The sequence below is a fragment of the Candoia aspera genome, chromosome 4 (genome assembly GCF_035149785.1).
Source record: "Candoia aspera isolate rCanAsp1 chromosome 4, rCanAsp1.hap2, whole genome shotgun sequence".
Taxonomy (NCBI): domain Eukaryota; kingdom Metazoa; phylum Chordata; class Lepidosauria; order Squamata; family Boidae; genus Candoia; species Candoia aspera.
Genome location: NC_086156.1, coordinates 41,066,523 through 41,074,555, shown reverse-complemented (window position 1 = coordinate 41,074,555; position 8,033 = coordinate 41,066,523).

Here is an 8,033-nt window from a genome sequence, read left to right as displayed (position 1 = left end):
TACAATAAAATCTCTTGCCCCTGTTAAATATTATGTATAACAAAAGTCAATAAAGAATACTCCTGAGAAGGAACTCTTACAGCTCCCACACAACTTCCTTGGTGCCCAGCAGACTCCCTGCCCTGTCTGGTATTTTAACCAAATATTATGTTGATTAAAAATAAACAGGACATTGCTGGAAAGCAAAGTAGCAGCCACCTTGTGAGTACACGTATCATATGCCCTCGGAATTCCAGATGTGCCCTAGACTGATCACCCCTTTCCTATAGGCTTCAGTCAAGGACTGGCAATGTTTGAGCTGTTGGGAGCCACAATGCAGCCCCCAACCTTCATCCAGTGATGAAGTCATCAGAAGGTACAGAGAAGGAAAAGTGTTTTTAAATTATGGCAGAAGTTAAGGATGGGAATGGACCAGGAAGTCTCTCAGGGACATCCTGTTCCTACTCCCCTCCTTAACCCTCAATGCCAAAAAAGGGTCCAAATCACCATTTGGGCAATTGATTTTGGGAGGCAGTGGAACGCTTTAGAAGTGGAGATGGAAACAATTTGCCTCCCAGAAGCCTCCCATTCCCACCTATGAAAAAAACCACAGTGCCAAAGAACAAATATGGATTTGCTATTTTGAGAGCTAACTTCAGGCTGGTTTGGGTGCCAGGAGACTTTAAGGGTGGATACTGGAATGGTTTTGCTTCCAGAGTCCTCCAAATCCCATTCCCACCCCTAATTTGTAAAACAGATAATAAAAATAAAAAATATTGTGTTGCTGAAGTAGGGCCGTTTGGTGTCAAATGTCAATGGCATAATTTCAGGGTGCTGTGGAGCCATACAAGAGGTGTATGTATCTGGGGGGTTGGTTGCCCACCTCTGGCTTAATCATTGGCTTAGAAACAGCTCTAGGAATCAAGATGTCTCCAGATCCAGTCTCAGCAATTCCTTGAGTTAACATATATTTGGAAGCACCCAGTAAATGAAAGAATTGAATTCTCCCAGTGATAATTAAAGGAAACTAACACTTTGACAAGTGTATTTAGTATTTCAGCCTAAAAAGTCTGACAAATAATTTTTTCTTCTAACCTTCCCTTTCCCCACTTTCTCCATCTGAAATTTCTGAATATTGACATTTTCAATCCTACCCAACAAGGCTGTTACAAGGCTTACAACAATAATGTGTAGGAAGCTAACAACCAAAGTGCTATATTATTACTATTACTATTACTATTACTATTACTATTCCTTCCTTTTGTGACAAATACTTTTACTGACAAAATGTTAAACTGAAGGATAAGTATTTTCTTCATCCTAAGTAGACTCATCTTTTGGGAGACTACACTGTCTATGTCTTTTAACTTAACGAGCTGTTGACAGTGGCTTGTTAATTTCAAAAACCAAAAGAGGGGAAATCCTCCCAAGAAGTCTAATTAAATCTCAGGATCCTGGATGGCCACAGGAGGTTAAAGGTTTGCTGTGCAGGGAGAAGTGGGGTCAAGGGAGAAACAGGAGGAAGAGGATAGAATGAAGGATCCTAGGAAAGGGCATGGCTGGATTTGAGACATCCACCTAGTGTCTTTGTGTTTGACAATCTTCTTTCAGGGATTTATGAATATCAGCAGTGAAAGATTATGCATCTAATTTCCACCGTTAATTCATAGCAGCAGAAGTCTAGCACTGGTAGAATGTGACAACTACAAGTTCTTGGGGAATCCAAATTTAGCAAAATGAGGGTATAATTTGTAAAGACTATCAACAGTGAGAAGAGCTGAAAATGAAAAGGGTGTTAATAAAACAATCACACAGTCAGTCTGGTAAAGCAGGAACATTTCCCAAAGCCAAAATTCACCATGGTTGTAATGCTTATTTCATACTGTGTGCATGTATGTATGTATGTACTGTATGTTTATTCTTTTCATAGCATCTGTGTGTCCTTATGGCCTGCTGGACATCTTGTCATTTGTTTGGTACTTGATTTCCTACTACATATAAATTAGATGTGGGTCAACAAATACTGAGCTTCTGAGGGAACTGTTTCAGTCAAATGAAAAAAAAGTTATATATATTTAAGTTTTACTGTTTTAAAAACAGTAATTGTGATCCTATGAAAGATATTACAGTATAATAATCCTTCTCCAGTATTCGCTCTGATAGTTTTTACATGTTCTACTGGCATTCAAAGTTCTGAACTGTTAAAAGCACATAACACTGTTTTGCTTAATATATATTTAAATTGCTTACTAGGATAAAGGTAAAGGTAAAGGTTTCCCTTGACATTAAGTCCAGTCGTGTCTGACTCTAGAGGGTGGTGCTCATCTCCGTTTCAAAGCCGAAGAGCCGGCATTTGTCTGTAGACACTTCCGTGGTCATGTGGCTGGCATGACTACACGGAATGCCGTTACCTGCCCGCCGAAGCATTACCTATTAATCTACTCACATTTGCATGTTTTTGAACTGCTAGGTTGGCAGGAGCTGGGACTAGCAACGGGAGCTCACCCTGTCATGCGGATTTGAACCGCCGACCTTCCAATTGGCAAGCTCAGCAGCTCAGCAGTTTAACCCGCAGTGCCACCGCATCCCTAGGATCATACTCCGTATTTAAATGTGGCCCTTAATCAGGCAGGTGAACCTGTGGCAGTCCAGAAGTTCAGCACTACAATTTCCAGCAGTCCTAGTCAGTACTGCCAATGGTAAGGAGTGCTGGGATTGGCCTCTAGTGAGCCACAGGTTCCCTAGCTATACAACTGTTGGCCATAAAGGGATTTTCAACCCATATAATTCTAACAAGAGAATCCTTTTGTAGAACAGAGAGATGCAATTTATCAGTGATAAGCAAAAATTCGTGTAATCATGACATGTACCGTCAGGTCAAAGGAATTTCATAATTATTTCTTTTTACACTTTATGTAGTTTATTTATTATTTTCTTTGAGACTGAAGCTGAATGATAAATTGCACTGGACTATATTTAGCATAGCCCTGGATCATCTCCCTGGCTCTACAGTGGTGGATTTTGAGAGGATTTATGGTATTTCTTTCTTGAGAAGTCTATCATGCTGGGAAAGGTGGAAGGAAAGAGAAGAAGAGGATGACCAGCAGCAAGGTTGATGGACTCAATTACAGTGGTGATGGGTGCACCATTGGAAGACCTGAAGGACCAAATTGTGAGGACAGATCACCCTGGAGAAAATCTATCTATGTGAACATTTAGAGTCAATATTGACTTGATGAATCATCACCATCGCCATTGCCATCACCATCACCATCACCATCATTGCATTTCTATCTAAATCTAAATTAAAAGTTTGTACTAGAATTTGCATGAACAGAATATATGGTTTAGATGAGATCTGGTATTTCAGAGAATACTTTCATCCAATGCAGACTGAATCAGCATCTTACTTAGGACTCAAGTCAGACACAAGATTTGGGAGAGTGAAATTTACCTGTTGAATACGGAGCAGCATGAGAAACCCATAAATGGTAATGATTCTTTTACTTTCTAACAATATGGATGAAACCTGGGCCTATATTATTTGTTTGTTAGGTTTTATATTTCCCCTTTTCTATAGGAGTTCAAGGTAGGATCCATAGTCCTTCCTGCTCCAAGTGGTAATGTCTTCCTAATGTCAGATAAATAGGTGCAAGGCTTTTCAAATTGTTTTGTGTGTGTGTGTGTGTGTGTGCGCCCATGTGCCTACACTTTGCTTGTTTGGAATGATTTGCTGAAGCTTGCAAGCACAGCTGTCCCCTCTGTGGGGATCAAACCTGCTGTTCTTTAACTAGTAAGGTGGGGGAGTATAGAAGGGGCAACTTTACAGATAGTGTTTGGTAGGCAGTACCTATGATACATGCATAATGCCAAATGAAAGGATAGGCTTAGGTATATAGAAGCTTTGAAATCAGGCTCTTTTAACATCTGAACTTCCTTCCTTCCTTCCTTCCTTCCTTCCTTCCTTCCTTCCTTCCTTCCTTCCTTCCTTCCTTCCTTCCTTCCTTCCTTCCTTCCTGTTATCTTGGATACAAATTACATTTGTAGACAAAGGACTCAGTATACTCTATACAGAATTATGATTTGCAAATTAATAATTTCTTGTGATTAGAAGATAGATCACTCTTCACAGCTCTCGACTTCATTCCCACCTCATTCCCTCATCTAGATCCACCTTGGAAGTGAGCTGCCTTGGCTTAAGAATTAACAAAAAATTCCTACCTTGCCATAACTTGGAAGTCTTGTTGATATTTTCTAAGTGTTGATTCATACACATACTCAGTGGCATATTTATTTTTGTTATGAAGTTTGAGTTTGAAGGAATTTTATGGTCCAGGTGAACAAGACGTTTCCTTATTATGCACATTTTATCCATACAGTATGTCTTGCTTGGTAACATTCAACATGTGATTCCTTCATACCCATCCACTAAAGTTATTTCTCCATATATATGTTTCTGGATCATAACAGAACCCATTGCATGTCTGGAAATCAGAACTAGATGGTTTGGGGTTATTTAAGACTTGGTAAATTTTGCATACCTAGTCCATGACTGCCAGAAATCATGCCTGTGCAGCTTCTTCTGCTCCGCCTATTGGTGAATCACTAGTGGTGTTCTCCTTTAATTATAGTATCCCAACTCGTTTCTAACTCTACCATTCCTGTATTTGGCTTCTTCTAATCTCTAAGGATTCTTGCATCTCACATTCTCTCAGGTTTTGTTTGGAACATGCATTTGCTTTCGGTGCTTCTTGTAAGTGTGGCACTAACCAAATGGCTCATTGACCAGAATGCAGTCAGGAAGAAATAATAGATTTCTCCTCTGCTTGCTCTTTCATTTCAACCCACCTGACCTTTTTTTATTTATCATCTTTACTGTACCTCCAACCAATAATAAAAGATAATGGTAATGGTAATGGTAATGGTAATAATAATAAAGAACTCATGATCTTCAGGTGCCTTTCCTTTAATCCTCCCAGTGTGAAAATAGGAGTTATCTATTATTAAGATGTTTATTTCTTCCAAGGCATCTAGCTCTCTGTCATTGTTGATTTCACTATTTGCAAACTGGCTTTGTCGTTTTATTGATAGCATTCTAGTAAAGAACTCTCCTCTAATATATGCAAGCTCACAGCTCTCAACAAGCTTTACAGCTCCGTTAATGAGGGGATTAACAGGAGCACGGCAATGTATTTAACCTGCGGCACTAGCTCCGTTTCAATAAGGCTTCAACAGCCTATTAAATGGAGTGGGGGCTCAATTAACCCAGACAAAGGCCACTCCACAGAACATGGCAGGGAGGGCCACAGTTAGCATCTGCCTAAGCAGCTTGTTCTGAGCTGGAAATAAAGAGGGTGACATGTTCTCGCCCCCAAGCTATGATATAACTGAAATGGTGATTCTAGTTCATCTGGGCTGACTGAAAAGGTGACAGCATCAAAACCCACCACTATCTCGCCATGTGACAGTTTGTAAAATCCAAGTGCACTCAAGGGTCAGCCTTGAGCCTTCTGCAGTTCAGTGTTCAAATCTGGTATCCTTGCTGGGGAAGGCTGGTTGCATGAAAGGGGTAGGAGGACCAGGCTTACTTGGAGGCTATAGTCTGTAAGGGCCTTTCAGGAGATGTGTTAAGTTTAAACAATTTCTTCTTGGGCAGACATCTCCTGGGCATAAAAATGTTACCTGTTCTCCATCAACATGTTGCTAAAGCAAATGCCTCATTCTGGCATTGTGTGGTGTTTACTGAAAGCTGTCATCTAAAATGATTTGGGAATTGGGGAGAGTGAGAGTCCATAAAAGAAAGAAATTGCTGATTGCATCTTCAGAAAAGGGTGCCTTGAATTTTTGGCATGTTTTCTGAGCTTGGCTTAATATTTCCAGGCAGGAAGTCACCAGCAGTGAAACAGGAAGGAGAAAGCCAAACCATGGAACTGTTCATTTAAAACTGGGGGCTAGAACCGAAAGTGTTTATACCAAGATTTTGAGTTTCAAAACGATTCCCTTCATGATAACCCCACTAATATCAGCTTCTATCCTTAGATCAGGGGTTGGCCACATTTAGTAACCAAGGGCCACTCTTAACATTTTGAGAAAGTCAAGGTCCTCACTGGATAGGATGACTATGCAAAGTGGACAAATATGTCTCAGATACATGAGAAGCACCAGGATATTTTTCCTGAACTGGAAGGGAGTTTGGAGGATATTCCCTGTCTTTTCAATGCCAAATCTATTTTAATGCTTGCATTACAATTTTTGTGTGTGTTCCATCTAAAAATGGCAAGAAAATGTGTTGCTAATTTTCCACAACAGTGGATTGAAGGGACTCTGAAGGCTATAGCAAATAATATGAAATGAAATGAAATGTGGTGGGTGGCATATGATTCTGAGGCCTCAGGTTGCCCATACCTGCCTTACATGCCTTAATCTGCTATATCTTTTCCTGCCTATTGGCCCAAAATTGTCCTTGGCATTTTTACGAACCTCTCTGTCTACCCTTTTTCCTTGCCTGATAGATGACATTATGCTTTCATTGGATATATAAGTTCCTGCTCTGCCTTCAAGTCTGACTTCACCCTGCAAAGGTATTTTCTCACATTGCACTTGTCTTCCTTAACTCCTGCCCTCATGATCTATTGTTCTGTGAACAGAATTTGCAGCATTGATTTTTCCCATGATCTCTTTCTGAGAACATCCCTGGTAAGCTTCTGGATGACCAAATACTCTGATAGAGTTAAGACAGCTCAAACTAATCCTAGAAGGAAGAGAGGGAAGAGGAGACTGGTCTATGCTTTCTACCCCACAAACATGAAGAGGGCCCTTGCTTTGAGAAGAACTACATAAGCTAGGTCCCAGCAGACTATTTGGAAACTGTGAAGTGGGTCAGAGGAGCTTTTTGAAGTCAGCATGAAGTCAAGTCCACACTGTAAGACTGACCAGAAACAAAATCCAAACAAAATCCAAGGCTGAGCACGCAAAATCCAGGAAAGAAACGGAATAATCATTCAAGTCAGCAAGCTGCGAATGGACATTGTTCCAGCAACTAAATTCTTAAAACGGAGGACTTTTAGAGTAGTTCTAAAAGCCAGAGCACATCCTTTAATGCGAAGTCCACTGAGAGAGAATGTCATTAGGCAGTTCAATGAGTGCAGAAGTAGGGGTTCAGTCCATTTTATCCTAATAATCAAACAAACAAATTAATAACAAATTCTCTAAATTTATTTTTTTGGAAATGTCCTAACCACTTTTTGGCAGACAAGCTCATAGAATTCATGCACGCACCTGCACTGATGTAGCTTATTGGGTTGGGTATAAAAATCTCTTGGCAGAACTTTCAATAAAAACCCTAATACTATACAGAGCATCTCAAACCCAGCCAGTCTGGGAAAAATGCAGGAAAAAATCTGGGATTAGAAACTGCCATTCTCCCTGCTTCTCTGTAACATTCATGCTTAGTATAGCAGTTTTTCTGCCAGTAAAGAAACCTTGACTGCTATCAGGAGGGTGTTTTTGCAATGACTTGCTGTAGAATTCTTGTACTTTCTAAGGTAGAGATACTGTCCAGCTTGGCTTCAGAACACGTCTGCATTAGTATTCTGAATATAAACACATCTGAACATTGAAAATGAAAGACAAATGGGAGCGGTTAGTAGTGGAAGTGGTAAAGCGACATTTGCTGCTAGTTTCAGAACAGATGAAGATAAACAAGTAAAATACAATGGAGGCAAAATGGAGATTGGTCAGTGGCTTTAATCTGGGGGAAGATGTTCATCCTATTCTGGATGGAATTGCCCTTTCCATGAAGAATAGCTTGGGGATATTTATGGATCAGGAACTTGATGCATAGGTGATGGCAGTGGCTAAACACCTTTTATCAGCTCCAGCTAATATCACATATTTGGCTTTTTCTGGATAAAATAGACTTAGAAACAGTAACTCCTTCCCTCCTTACTTTCTGCCTAGTCCACTGTTACTCACTACTGCAGTGTAACTGCTGAATGCTACCTGAGGCTGATGATCAAAAAATAGTAGTCTGATCTTGTATCATCTGCACTAAC